This window comes from Mirounga leonina, unplaced genomic scaffold, assembly GCF_011800145.1.
Source record: "Mirounga leonina isolate KUSES-001 unplaced genomic scaffold, KU_Mleo_1.0 Mir_53, whole genome shotgun sequence".
NCBI lineage: Eukaryota > Metazoa > Chordata > Mammalia > Carnivora > Phocidae > Mirounga > Mirounga leonina.
The window spans coordinates 19,230,548-19,246,711 of record NW_023270807.1 but is presented as its reverse complement, the minus strand read 5'-3'; the positions used below and the strand labels follow the sequence as shown (position 1 = coordinate 19,246,711).

Here is a 16,164-nt window from a genome sequence, read left to right as displayed (position 1 = left end):
TCAGAATCGAAGGAAACAAGCCTTACAAGACATAGTAAAGGGACTTCTTTAAGTGGAAAAGAAAAAACCATGATTAGAAGAAAATTATGAAAGGAAAAAATTTCATGAGCAAAAGCACACACACAGTAAAGAGACTAGACCAGTCACTTACAAAGGTAGTATGAAGGTTAAAAGAAAAAGCAGTGAAATCAATTATATCTAAAAATTAGTTAAGGGGATTTTTAAAAGATGTAAAATATGACAACATACATAAAACATGGAAGAGGGGGAGTAAAAATTTAGTGATTTTTAAATGTGTTCGAACTTAAGTGACAACATAGACCGCTATATTCTTAGGATGTTATATATGAATTTCATGCAAACACAAACCAAAAACCTAAACAGACAAAAAAATTTTAAAGAATAAAAGCATAACGCTAAAGAAACTCATCAATCACAAGAGAAAAAAATTAGGAACAGAGAAGAACTTCAAAAATAACCAGAAACAATTAACAAAATTGCAATAAGTTCATACCTATCAATAATTCCTTTAAATGTAAATGCCCTATATGCTCCAATCGAAAAACATGGGATGACTAAATGTATAAAACAGTAAGACCCATTTATATGCTGCCTATAACGGATTCACTTCAGACCTAAAGACAAATGCAACTGAAAGTGAAGGGATGGAAAAAATATTCCATGCACATGGAAGGGAAAAGAAGAAAAAGCCAGTTAGCAATACTTAGACAAAATAGACTTTAAAACAATAATAACAAGATACAAAGAAGGGCATTACATAATGAAGAGATTGATCAGAGAAGAGGATAGAACAATTATAAATATCTAGGCACCCAACATGGGAGCACCTAAATACAGAAACCAAATATTAACAAAGAAATAGACAGTAATACAATAATAGTAGGGGACTTTAACATCCCACTTACATCAGTGAATAGATCAGCCAGCCAAAAAATAAAGAAGGAAACTGTTTTTAAATATCACATTAGACCAGATGGACTTAACAGATATATACAGAATATTCCACCCCAAAATAACAGCATATACATTCTTTCAAGTGAACATGGAACATTCTCCAGGAGAGATCACATGTTAGGCCACAAAACAAGCCTCAATATATTTAAGGAGATTAAATTCATATCAAGCATCTTTTCATGGCATAATGATATAAAACTAGAAATCAAAAGAAAAAACTGGAAAAAAATCACAAACATGTGGAGGCTAAACAACATGCTACTAAACAAGTCAACCAAGAAATGAAAGAGGAAATTTAAAAATTCATGAGAGAAAGGAAAATGAACATCCAACAGTCCAAAAATCTTTAGGATCCAGCAAAAGCAGTTCTAAGAGGAAAATTTATAGAGATAGGCACACATGGAGAAACAAGAAAAATCTCAAACAATCTAAACTTACACATAAAGGAACTAGAACAAGAACAAAGCCCAAGGTTAGTTGAAGGAAGGAAATAATAAAGAACAGAGTGGAAATAAATGATATAGAGACTTTCAAAAGAAATAGAAAAGATCCCTGAGACCAAAGGCTACTTCTTTGAAAAGATAAACAAAATTGATAAATCTTTAGCTGACTCATCAAGAAAAAAACGGAGGATTCATATAAATAAAATCAGAAATGAAAGAGAAATAACAATTGATACCACAGAAATATGAAGGTTTATAAAAGAATACTACAAAAAATTATAGGCCACCAAATTGAACAACTAAGAAGAAATGGATAAATTCCTAGAAATGTATAAATCAGGAAGAAATAGAAAATCTTAACAAACCAGTTACAACAAAATTGAACTGGTAATCAACTCTCAACAAACAAAAGTCCAGGACCACCAGATGGCTTTACATGTGAATTCTACCAAACATTTAAAAAAGAGTTAACACCTATTCGTCTCAAGCTTTTCCAAAAAAGAAGAGGAAGGAAAGCTTCTAAATACATTCTTTAGGCCATCATTACCCTGCTATAAACACCAAAGACACTACAAGAAAAAAGAAAACTACAGGCCAATATCCCTGATGAATATAGATGCAGAAACCCTCAATAAAAAAATAGCAAACAGCACTCAACAATACTTCAAATCATTCACAATCAAGTGCAAGAATGGTTCAAATTTTCAAATCAATTAAAGTGATACACCACATTGACAAAACAAAGGATAAAAATCATGTGATCATCTCAGATGTTGAAGAAGCATTTGACAAAATTCAACATCTGTTCATGATGAAAACTTTTTTTTTAAAGATTTTATTTATTTATTTGAGAGAGAGAATGAGATAGAGAGAGCATGAGAGGGGGGAGGGTCAGAGGGAGAAGCAGACTCCCTGCTGAATAGGGAGCCCGATGCGGGACTCGCTCCCGGGACTCCAGGATCATGACCTGAGCCAAAGGCAGTCGCTTAACCAACTGAGCCACCCAGGCGCCCTGTTCATGATGAAAACTCTTAACAAAACAGGTTTAGAGGGAATATACCTCAACATAATAAAAGCCATACATGAAAAACTCACAGCTAACATCATATTCAATGATGGAAAAACTGAGAGCTTTTCCTCTAAGATCAGGAACAACCACTTTTATTCAACATAGTACTGGAAGTCCTAGCCCCAGCAATCTTTTCTTACCTAAGAAAAAGAAATAGAAACCATCAAAATTGGTAAGGAAGAAGTAATACTGTCTCTATTTGCAGATGACAGATACCATACATAGAAAACCCTAAAGACTCCACCAAAAAACTACTCAAAGTAATAAATGAATTCAGTAAAGTTGCAGGATACAAAATTAATACCCAGAAATAGGTTGTTTCCTTTTTTTTTTTTTTTTGAATGCTATATAGGTTATTTATTTTATTACGTTACGTTAATCACCATACATTACATCATTAGTTTTTGATGTAGTGTTCCATGATTCATTGTTTGCGTAAAACACCCAGTGATCCATTCAGTACATGCCCTCCTTAATACCCATCACCAGGCCAACCCATTCCCCCACCCCCCTCCCCTCTAGAACCCTCTGTTTGTTTCTCAGAGTCCATAGTCTCTCATGGTTCATCTCCCCCTTCAATTTCCCCCCTTTATGTTGTGTTTCTATACACTAATAATGAAGTAGCAGAAAGAGAAATCAAGAAAACAGTTTCATTTACAGTTGCACCAAAAATAATAAAATACCTACGAATAAACTTAACCAAGGATTGAAAAACCTGTACTCCGAAAACTACAAATCACTGATGCAAGAAATTGAAGATGACATAAACAAATGGAAAGACATAGCATGCTTATAGCTTGGAAAAATTAATATCATTAAATGTCCATACCACCTAAAGCAATCTATAGACTCAATGCAATCCCTCTCAAAATACCAACAGCATTTTTCACAGAAATAGAACAAAAAATACTAAAATTTGTATCAAACTACAAAAGATGCCAAATAACCAAAGCAATCTTAAAAAAGAAGAACAAGCTCCTAGGTATCACAATCCCAGATTTCAAGATGTACTATAAAGCTATAGTAATCAAAACAGTATGGTACAGACATATAGGTCAATGGAACAGAATAGAAAGTCCAGAAACCCATTCTTATATAGTTAATCTATGACAAAGGAGGCAAGAATATACAATGGAGAAAAAGTTTCTTCAATAAAGAAAGGGAAAGCTCGGGCGCCTGGGTGGCTCAGTCGTTAAGCGTCTGCCTTCAGCTCAGGTCATGGTCCCAGGGTCCTGGGATAAAGCCCCACATCGGGCTCCCTGCTCAGCGGGAAGCCTGCTTCTCCCTCTCTCACTCCCCCTGCTTGTATTCCCTCTCTTGCTGTGTCTCTGTCAAATAAATAAAATCTTAAAAAAAAAAAAAGAAAAAGGGAAAGCTGGACACCTACATGCAAAGGAATGAAACTGGACCACTTTCTTACACCATACACAAAAATAAACTCAAAATGGATTAAGGACCTAAATGAGAGACCTGAAATCATAAAGCTTCTAGAAGAAAAGATAAGCAATAATCTCTTTGCGATCAGCCTTGGCAACATATTCATGGATCTGTCTCTTTGTAGGGGCAAGGGAAACAAAGCAAAATTAAGCCATTGGGACTATACCAAAATAAAAAGGTTTTATACAGTGAAGGAAACCATTAACAAAACAAAAAGGCAACCTACTGAATGGGAGACGATATTTGCAAATGATAGATCTGACAAGAAGTTAATATCTAATATATATTAAGAACCTATACAACTCAACACCAAGAAAACAACCAATCTGATTTAAAAAATGGGCAGAGGACCTGAATAGACACTTTCCCAAAGAAGACATACAGGTGGCCAACAGACACAAGAAAGAGGCTCAACGTCACTCATCATCAGGGAAATGAAAATCAAAACCGCAGTGAGCTATCACCTTACTCCTGTATGAATGGTTAGACTCAAAAAGACAAGAAATAACAAGTGTTGGTGAGAATGTGCAGGAAAGGGAACTTTGTGCACTGTTGGTAGGAATGTAAATTGGCGTAGCAACTATGAAAAACAGTATGGGTTTCCTCAAAAAATTAAAAATAGAAATGTCATAAGATCCAGTAATTCCACTACTATTTACTCAAAGAAAGTGAAAAGGTTAATTTGAAAAGATATAAGCACCTCTATGGTTATTGCAGCATTATTTACAATAGCCAAGATATGTAAGCAATCCATGCATCTATTGACACAGGGACACACACACACACACTGAAATATTGCTCAGCCATCAAAAAGAATGAGATATTGCCATTTGTAACAACATGGATGGATCTAGAGGGTATTATGCTAAGTGAAATAAATCAGGCAAAGAAAGATGAATACTGTATGATTTTATTTATATGTGGAGCTTAACAAAAAAGCAAGCCAACAAACAAGCAGAAACAGACCCATAAGTACAACGAACAAACAAATGGTTGTCAGAGGAGAAGGAGTAAGGAGATGGGAAAAATGGGTGAAGGGAAGTGGGAGGTACAGGCTTCCAGTTATAGGATGAATAAATCATGGAATATAAGTTATAGAGAATAGAGTCAGTTATATTGTAGTAGCATCGTGTGGTGACAGATGGTAGCTACATTTGAGGTCAGCATAGCATAACATACAGAGTAGTCAAATCACTCTGTTGTACATTTGAAACTAATGTAACATTTGTGTGTTAACCTATTTCAATTAAAAAAAAAAATGACTTACAGACTTGAATGTTAAACCTGAAACCATAAACCTCTTAGGAAAAAAAGGTGGTAAGCTTCTTGACATTAATCTTGGCGATGATTCTTCAGATTCAACACCAAAAGCAAAGGCAGAAAAAACAAAAATAAACAACTAGGTCTACATCAAACTGAAAAGCTTCTGCACAGCAGAGTAACCATCAACAAAATGAAAAGGCAACCTACTGAATGAGAGAAAATATTTGCAAATCTTCTATCAAATAAAATGTTAATATCAAAACTCTATAAAGAACTCATACAACTCAATAGAATAAAAGCAATCCTATTTGAAAATGGGCAGAGGATCTGCAAAGACATTTTCCCAAAGGAAATATACAAATGGCCAACAGGTACATAACAGGTACATAAAAAGGTATTCAACAACATTCATCATCAGGGAAATGCAAATCAAAACCACAAAAAGTGAGATATCACTTCACACCTGTTAGAATGACTCTTATCAAAAAGACAAGAAATAAATGTTGGCGAGAATGTGGAAAAAAGAAACTGCTCATGAAATGTTAGTGGAAGTGTAAATTTGTGCAGCCACTATGGAAAACAGTACACAGAGGTTCTTCAAAAAATTAGAACGAGTACTGCCATATAATCCAGAAATTCCATGGGTGTAGATCTGAAGAAAATTAAAACACTAACACTATCTGCAACCCCTCACCACCATGTTCACTGCAGCATTATTACAATAGCCAAGACAGGAAAGCAAACTAAGTGTCCATCAGTGGTTGAATAAATAAATCAAGTAGACTTGGAGGAAAAGATGGCAGAGGAGTAGGGGACCCTATTCCAACTGGTCCCTGGAATTGAGCTGGATATCTACCAGACCACTCTGAACACCCACAAAATCAGCCTGAGGTGTAAGAAGATAGATCTGGATCTCTACAAACAGAATATGTCAGGCAGTTGGTTTTGAGGTCCAAAGCGGGGAGCCGTGATTCCGGGGCAGATATCGAAGGATAAATGGAAGGGGGAGGGAGCCAGCCTTTGGGGATCCTACACCACCAGTGAGTGATAGCCTCCTGCGCTGGGGACGGGGCACAGATTCACAGACTGGTAGTGGCAGGGAAAGGACATTAGGGCAGCCCCCTGGACTGAAACTGGATTGGCAGGGCCACATGTGTGAACTGGGGGTGGCTGGCGGTTTTAGAAGCACAAAGGGCAGACATGTGCCCTGACCTGGAGGCGACTGGGAGCGCTGCGGAGGGGCGCACAACCCAGGATGCTGCAGTTTATAGCAGCACAGACAGAAATGGAGACAGTGTGGCCTGGAGAGCTCACTGAAGAACAGACTGCGATCTCTCTGCTCTGAGGCAGAGGGTTGGAAATGGTCTCTTCTGCTCTGACTCTCGGAAGAGATGCAGAAAGCCACAAGGGAAAGCTGCCAGAGAACAAAAGCCCCAAAAAACAGGTTTCCACTGAGCCCATCCCCCACCATAGGGGGCAGGGCAACTCTGCCCAAATAGGGTTGCCTGAGTAACAGCGCAGCAGGCTCCTCCCCCAGAAGACAGGCTGGGAAAACAAGAGGCCAGCAACCCTAAGGTTCCTAGAAAACAGGTGCATCTTGCTTGGGTTGTGGTCAATAATTTGGACTCTATACATTCCCTCAACCGCCCCTCAACAGAGTGACTAGGAGGAGGAACCCCCAAAATAGGAAAGACTCAGAGACTATGACTTATACCATAGATTTACAAATGGACACAGATATAACCAAGATGTCGGAGATGGAATTCAGGGTAGCAATTGTGAAGACAATAGCTAGAGTGGAGAAATCGATTAATGGCAACAGAAAGTCTCTAAGGGCAGAAATAAAAGCTGAATTGGCAGAATTTAAAAATGCTATCAATGAGATCCAATCTAATCTAGATTATCTAACAACTAGGGTAAGTGAGGCAGAAGAATGAATTAGTGATCTAGAAGACCAATTAATAGACAAGAAGGGAAAAGAGGAGGCCAGGGAAAAACAACTCAGAATCCACGAAAATAGAGAAATAAGTGACACCATGAAACATTCCAACGTCAGAATTACTGGTATCCCTGAGCGGGTGGAGAGAGAGGACTAGAAGATATATTTGAGCATATCGTAGCTGAGAATTTCCCTAATCTGGGGAATGAAACAAACATTCATGTCCTAGAGGCTGAGAGGACCCCTCCCAAGATCAAGGAAAACAGGCCAACACCCTGGCATGTAGCAGTAAAACTTGCAAATCTTAGAACCAAAGACACCATCTTAAGGGCAGTTAGGGGGAAGAGATTCCTTATGTACAGAGGGAGGAACATCAGAATAACATCAGACCTATCCACAGAGACCTGGCAAGCCAGAAAGGCTTGGCAAGACATATTCAGGGTACTAAATGAGAAGAACATGCAGCCAAGAATACTTTATCCAGCAAGGCTTTCATTTAGAATGGATGGAGAGATGCAGAGCTTCCACAACCGGCAGAAACTGAAAGAATATGTGACCATTAAGCCGGCCCTGCAAGAAATGTTAAGGGGGGTTCTATAAAAGGAGAAAGACCCCAAGAGTGATATACAACAGAAATTTACAGGGACAATCTATAAAAACAACGTCTTCACAGGCAACATGAGGACAATAAATTAGTATCTTTCAATAATCACTCTCAATGTGAACGACCTAAATGCTCCTATAAAACGGCACAGGGTTGCAGTTTGGATAAAAAGACAGGACCTATCCATATGCTGTCTACAAGAGACTCATTTTGAACCTAAAGATACATCCAGACTGAAAGTGAATGGATGGAGATCCATCTTCCATGCCAGCGGGCCTCAAAAGAAAGCTGGGGTAACAATTCTTATATCAGACAAATCAGATTTTAAACTAAAGACTATAGTTAGAGACACAGAAGGGCACTATATCATTCTTAAAGGGTCCATCCAACAAGAAGCACTAACAATTGTAAATATCTATGCCCCCAACATGGGAGCAGCCATCTACATAAGCCACCTGTTAACCAAAATAAAGAGTCATACTGATAACAATACGTTAATTATAGGAGACCTCAATACTCCTCTCTCAGCAATAGACAGATCATCTAAGCAGAAAATCAACAAAGAAACAAGAGCTTTGAATAACACACTGGACCAGATGGACCTCATAGATATTTGCAGAACATTCCACCCTAAAACAACAGAATACTCATTCTTCTCAAGCGCACATGGAACTTGCTCCAGAATAGACCACATACTGGGTCACAAATCAGGTCTCAAGCAATACCAAAAGACTGAGATTATTCCCTGCATATTCTCAGACCACAACGCTTTAAAACTGGAACTCAGTCACAAAAAAAAAAAATTGGCAGAAATTCAAACACTTGGAAGCTAAAAACCACTCTGCTCAAGAATGTTTGGGTCAACCAGGAAATCAAAGAAGAACTTAAACAATTCATGGAAATCAATGAGAATGAAAACACATCGGTCCAAAACCTATGGGATACTGCAAAGGCAGTCCTAAGGGCGAAATACATAGCCATCCAAGCCTCACTCAAAAAATAGAAAAATCCTGAATTCACCAACTAACTCTACACCTCAAAGAACTAGAGAAAAAGCAACAAACAATGCCTAAGCCACGCATTAGAAGAGAAATAAAGATTAGAGCAGAGATCAATGAATTAGAAACCAGAAACACAGTAGATCAGATCAATGAAACTAGAAGTTGGTTCTTTGAAAGAATTAATAAGATTGATAAACCACTGGCCAGACTTATCCAAAAGAAAAGAGAAAGGACCTAAATTAATAAAATTATAAATGAAAGTGGAGAGATCACCACTAACACCAAGGAAATAGAAACAATTATTAGAAATTATTATCAACAACTATATGCCAATAAACTGAGCAACCTGGAAGAAATGGATACCTTCCTGGAACCTATAAACTGCCAAGACTAAAACAGGAAGAAATTGACAACCTGAATAGGCCAATAACCAGTAACGAGATTGAAGCAGTGATCAAAAACCTCCCAAAAAACAAGAGTCCAGGGCCTGATGGATTCCCTGGGGAATTCTACCAAACATTCAAAGAAGAAATAATACCTATTCTACTGAAGCTGTTTCAAAAACTAGAAACAGAAGGAAAGCTTCCAGACTCATTCTATGAGGCCAGCATTACCTTAATCCCCAAACCAGGCAAAGACCCCGTCAAAAAGGAGAATTTCAGACCGATATCCCTGATGTATATGGATTCCAAAATTCTCAACAAAATCTTAGCTAATAGGATCCAACAATACATTAAAAGGATCATCCACCACGACCAAGTGGGATTTATCTCCAGGATGCAAGGGTGGTTCAACATTCGCAAATCGATCAATGTGATAGAACACATTAATAAGAGGTGAGAGAAGAAACATATGGTCCTCTCGATGCAGAAAAAGCATTTGACAAAAATACAGCATCCTTTCCTGATTAAAACTCTTCAGAGTATAGGGATAGAGGGAACATTCCTCAAGTTCATAAAATCCATCTATGAAAAACCCACAGCAAATATCATCCTCAATGGGGAAAAGCTGAGAGCCTTTCCCCTAAGATCAGGAACACGTCAAGGATGCCCACTCTCGCCACTGTTGTTCAACATAGTACTAGAAGTACTAGCAACAGCAATCAGACAACAAAAAGAAATAAACGGTATTCAAATTGGCAAAGAAGAAGTCAAACTCTCTCTTTTCACAGATGACCTGATACTTTATGTGGAAAACCCAAAAGACTCCACCCCCAAATTACTAGAACTCATACAGCAATTCAGTAATGTGGCAGGATACAAAATCAATGCACAGAAATCAGTTGCTTTTTATACACTAACAATGCAACTGTAGAAAGAGAATTTAGAGAAATGATTCCATTTACAATAGCACCAAAAACCATAAGATACCTCGGAATAAACCTAACCAAAGAGGTAAAGGATCTATACTCTAGCAAATACAAAACACTCATGAAAGAAATTGAAGAAGGCACAAAAAGATGGAAAAACATTCTATGTTCATGGATTGGAAGAATAAACATTGTTAAAATGTCTATGCTACCCAGAGCAATCTATACCTTCAATGCCATCCTGATCAAAATTCCAATGACATTTTTCGAAGTGCTGGAACAAACAATCCTAAAATTTATATGGAACCAGAAAAGACCCCAATCACCGAGGAAATGTTGAAAAAGAAAAACAAAGTTGGGGGCATCACGTTGCCCAATTTCAAGCTATATTACAGAGTAGTGATCACCAAGACAGCATGGTACTGGCACAAAAACAGACATATAGACCAATGGAACAGAAAAGAGAGCCCAGATATGGACCCTCAACTCTATGGTCAAATAATCTTCAACAAAGCTGGGAAAAATATGCAATGGAAAAAAGACAGTCTCTTCAATAAATGGTGCTGGGAAAATTGGACAGCCACATGCAGAAGAATGAAACTTGACCATTCTCTAACACTATACACAAATATAAACTCAAAATGGATGAAAACCTCCATGTGAGACAGGAGTCCACCAAAATTCTAGAGGAGAACATAGGCAGTAACTTCTTTGACATCGGCCACAGCAACTTCTTTCAAGATACATTTCCAAAGGCTAGTGAAACAAAAGCAAAAATGAACTTTTGGGACTTCATCAAGATAAAAAGCTTCTGCACAGCAAAGGAAACAGTCAACAAAACAAAGAGGCAACCCACAGAATGGGAGAAGGTATTTGCAAATGACACTACAGATAAAGGGCTGGTATCCAAGATCTATAAAGAACTTCTCAAACTCAACACCCAAAAAACAAATAATCAAGTCAAAAAGTGGGCAGAAGAGATGAACAGACACTTCTCTGAAGAAGACATACAAATGGCTAACAGACACATGAAAAAATGTTCATCATCATTAGCCATCAGGGAAATGCAAATCAAAACCACATTGAGATACCACCTTACACCAGTTAGAATGGCAAAAATTGACAAGGCAAGAAAAAAACAAATGTTGGAGAGGTCATAGAGAAAGGGGAACCCTCTTATACTGTTGGTGGGAATGCAAGTTGGTACAGCCACTTTGGAAAACAGTGTGGAGGTGCCTCAAAAAATTACAAATAGAGCTACCCTATGACCCAGCAATTGCACTCCTGGGTATTTACCCCAAAGACACAGATGTAGTGAAAAGAAGGGCCATATGCACCCCAATGTTCCTAGCGGCAATGTCTGCAATAGCCAAACTGTGGAAAGAGCCGAGATGCCCTTCAACAGGTGAATGGATAAAGAAGACGTGGTCCATATATACAATGGAATATTACTCAGCCACCAGAGAGGATGAATACCCGACTTTTACATCAACATGGATGGGACTGGAGGAGATTATGCTAAGTGAAATAAGTCAAGCAGAGAAAGTCAATTATCATATGGTTTCACTTATTTGTGGAACATAAGGAATATCATGGAGGACATTAGGAGAAGGAAGGGAAAAATGAAAGGGGGGAAATCAGAGGGGGAGACGAACCATGAGAGATTATGGACTCTGAGAAACAAACTGAGGTTTCTAGAGGGGAGGATGGTGGGGGGATGGGTTAGCCCAGTGATGGGTATTAAGGAGGGCACATACTGCATGGAGCACTGGGTGTTATATGAAAACAATGAATCGTGGATCACTACATCAAAAACTAATGATGTATTGTATGGTGACTAACATAACATAATAAAATTTAAAAAAATAAACCAAGTATGGTATACATATACACAATGGAATACTATTCAGCCATAAAAAAACGAAAGAAATACTGCTGCCTGTGACAACATGGATGGACCCTGAGGTCATTATATTAAGTGAAATTAGTCAAACAGAGAAAGACAAAATACAGTATAATCTCACTTATATGTGGATAGTTAAAACAGACATACCCACAAACTCATAGATAGAGAACAGATTAGTGGTCGCCAGAAGTAGGGGGTGAGGGGTGGGAGAAATGGGGTGAATGGGATCAAAAGGTACAAACTTCCAGTTATAAAATAAATCATGGGGATATAATGCAGAGCATGGTAACTGTTGATAATACTATATTGCATGTTTGAAAGTTGCTAAGAGAATAGACTTAAAGTTATTATAAGAAAAAACTTTTTTGTAACTATGTATAGACAGATGTTAACTAGACTCATTATAGTAATCATTTTGCCATATATATATGAAATTATTATGTAGTACACATGAAACTAATATTACATGTCCATTATACCTCAATTAAAAAAAGGAAGAGCAATGTACTATAACACAAGGATAGAAAAGAACTGTTCCAACATGAATGAATTTCACAAATGTCATGTTGAGTAGAGAATCCAGATTTTTAAAAAATATATACTGTATGATTCAATTTATAAGTTCAAGAACAGACAGCACTAAGCTACAATTATCCAACCCCACCAGTGGTTGCCTCTGGGTGGGAGTGAACTAGTACCAACTGGAAAGAAATAAAAAAAACTTCTATAGTGCTAGACTCACTCTACATCTTAATCTGGGTGATGATTCATGGTTATAAATATGTTTAAAAATGACTAAGCTGTACACTTAAAATGAGCTCACTTTAAACATTTTATGTATGTTATACCTCAAACAGGGAATAAAAGTGGGTACAAATGATTTAGAAGGAACTTCTGAAGACATCCAAATGGCCAACAGACACATGAAAAAGGCTCAACGTCACTCGGCATCAGGGAAATCCAAATCAAAACCTCAATGAGATACCACCTCACACCAGTCAGAATGGCTAAAATTAACAAGTCAGGAAATGACAGATGTTGATGGGGATGCGGAAGAAGGGGAACCCTCCTACACTGTTGGTGGGAATGCAAGCTGGTGCAGCCACTGTGGAAAACAATATGGAGGTTCCTCAAAAAATTGAAAATAGAGCTACCCTACAATCCAGCAATTGCACTACTGGGTATTTACCCCAAAGATACAAATGTAGGGATCCGAAGGGGTACGTGCACCCCGATGTTTATAGCAGCAATGTCCACAATAGCCAAAGTGTGTAAAGAGCCAAGATGTCCATCGACAGATGAATGGATAAAGAAGATGTGGTATACAATGGAATATTATGCAGCCATCAAAAGGAATGAGATCTTGCCATTTGCAACGACCTGGATGGAACTGGAGGGTATTATGCTGAGCGAAATAAGTCAAACAGAGAAAGACATGTATCATATGACCTCACTGATATGAGGACTTCTTAATCTCAGAAAACAAACTGAGGGTTGCTGGAGTCGGGGACGGGGTGACTGGGTGATAGACACTGGGGAGGGTATGTGCTCTGGTAAGCACTGTGAATTGTGCAAGACTGTTGAATCTCAGATCCGTACCTCTGAAACAAATAATGCAATATATGTTAAGAAAAAAAAAAAAAGAAGATAGCAGGAGGGGAAGAATGAACGGGGGGAAATCGGAGGGGGAGACGAACCATGAGAGACGATGGACTCTGAAAAACAAACTGAGGGTTCTAGAGGGGAGGGGGGTGGGAGGATGGGTTAGCCTGGTGATGGGTATTAAAGAGGGCACGTTCTGCATGGAGCACTGGGTGTTATGCACAAACAATGAATCATGGAACACTACATCTAAAACTAATGATGTAATGTATTGTGATTAACATAACAATAAAAAAATTTTTATAAAATTAAAAAAAAGGAACTTCTGAGCAAAAACTAGCATTTTTTTATACCTTTGAATCCATTATGCTTTCACTATAACCTCTTTTTTTTCTACCACTTAGGACAAGGAATAGCTTACTCAAACCCACCAGAGAAATGGACAGCTTGGGTCCGTGTTAGCAGCGTTGTGTTTTCAAGCACAGGTCAGTAGTCGTATATGAGAGTATATGCTGCTATAGACAAATTAACCAATCAGAGCACAACATTTCAAGGCTAAAACAGAACAAGCTTCCCTGTAAAAGCAGCACCTCTGTGACTTTTTTAAAATTTTTAAATTTTTAATTTTTTTTAAGACCATAGTTATTTGTCAGAGAGAGAGCGCACACAGAAGCAGGCAGAGGGAGAAGCAGGCTCCCCGCTGAGCAAAGACCCCAATGCAGGGCTCGATCCCAGGACCCTGGGATCATGACCTGAGCCAAAGGCAGACGCTTAAGCTACTGAGCCACTCAGGCATCCCTTCCCTATGACGTTTTTAACTTTAGTATTTCTCTCCTTCTTTACCCTCTCCTTTGACAGAATCCACACCAACCTACTCATAATCCTTCTCAAGGGCAGCCATATCCTCACAGGCCTCAGAAAACTCTCCTTCCTCCATGTCCTCACCCACATGCCAGTGAACAAAGGCACACTTGGCCTACATCAGGTCAAACTTGTGGTCCAGGGGAGCCAAGGCCTCAGCGATGGCCGTGGTGTTGCTCAGCGTGCACACAGCTCACTGTACTTTGGCCAGGTCTCTAGGTACCACAGTGGCAGGCTGGTAATTAATGCCCACTTTGAAGCCAGTGGGGCACCAGTCCACAAACTGGATGCTGCGCTTGGTCTTGATGGTGGCAATGGCAGCATTGACATCTTTGGGAACCACGTCACCACAGTAGAACAGGCAGCAAGCCATGGCAAGGGTCACATTTCCCCATCTGGTTGTCTGACTCAAAGCATGCATTGGTGATCTCTGCTACAGTCAGCTGTTCATGGTAGGCTTTCTCAGCAGAGATGACAGGGGCATAGGTGGCCAGAGGGAAGTGGATGCAGGGATAGGGCATCTGGTTGGTCTGGAATTCTGTCAGATCAACATTCAGGGCTCCATCACATCTGAGGGAAGCAGTGATGGAGGACACCATCTGACCTATCAACCTATTCAGGTTAGTGTAGGTTTGGCGTTCAATATTGAGGTTTCTATGACAGATGTCATAGATGGCCTCATTGTCTACCATGAAGGGACAATCTGAGTGCTCCAGGGTGCTGTGGGTGGTGAGGATGGAGTTGTAGGGCTCAGCTACTGCTGTGGAAACCCAGGGGCTGGGTAAATGGAGAACTCCAGCTTGGACTTCTTGCTACCATCAACAGACTTTCCATCAGTAGGGAGGTGAACCTGGAACCAGTTCCTCCTCCAAAGCTGTGGAAAACCAAGAAGCCCTGAAGACTGTGTGTCCGTCAGCAAGTTTCTGAATTTGGTTCAAGTCAAGGTCAATGATCTCTTGCCAATGGTGCAGTGTGCCCTTGGGCATATTGGCAGCATCTTCCCGGCCTGTGAGTTCCTCAGAGTGGACAAGATGGCGGTAGGTGCCAGTGCGAACTTCATCAATGACCGTGGGGTCCAGGTCTACAAACACGGCCCTGGGCACATGCATGCCAATGCCCATCTCACTGAAGAAGGTGTTGAAGGAGTCATCTCCTCCCCCAGTGGTCCTGTCACTTGGCATCTGACCATCGGGCTGGATGCCGTGTTCCAGGCAATAGAGCTCCCAGCAGGCATTGCCAATCTGGGCACCAGCCTGGCCAACACGGATGGAGATGCACTCATGCATGGCTGCTGCATTGCGGCTGCCGAGCAGATGGCGGGGAGGAAGAGGAGACTGTTGCTTCTTACAGCAGGACTCTGAGGTGGTCTGTGTAAGAGAATCTGCCTCATCATGCCCTCTTAATGAAAGCTGTTTAACAGCTAATGCCTCAGTCAAAAATATTATGTGCTGAAGTTCCTAGCAAAGTTGTCAGGACTGGGTTAAGAGGGGATACAAGTACTTCTAGTTTAAAGCAAGAGCATAGATTTTAGTTCAAATCCTCATATTTATACATATCAGCGAGGGGACTTTAGGCAGTGCATAACTTTTGTCTCTATTTCGTCTGTAAAAGACACATGAGAATACTTCGCAGAGTTGCTATGGGATGGAAATGAGATAATGCACATAAAGGCAAAGTACATCAACTGCACTGTTTTTACTCCCTACTCTTTAGCCCTAGAGAGTCAGAGGACACTGTTGTATTCAAGAGGACACA

The 16,164-nt window shown here is 39.4% G+C and overlaps 1 pseudogene; it reads right to left on the bottom strand.

The window, feature by feature from the left end:
* Positions 1-14,368: 14,368 nt before the first annotated feature.
* On the bottom strand, positions 14,369-15,710 carry LOC118001047 (annotated as a pseudogene).
* Positions 15,711-16,164: the final 454 nt, after the last annotated feature.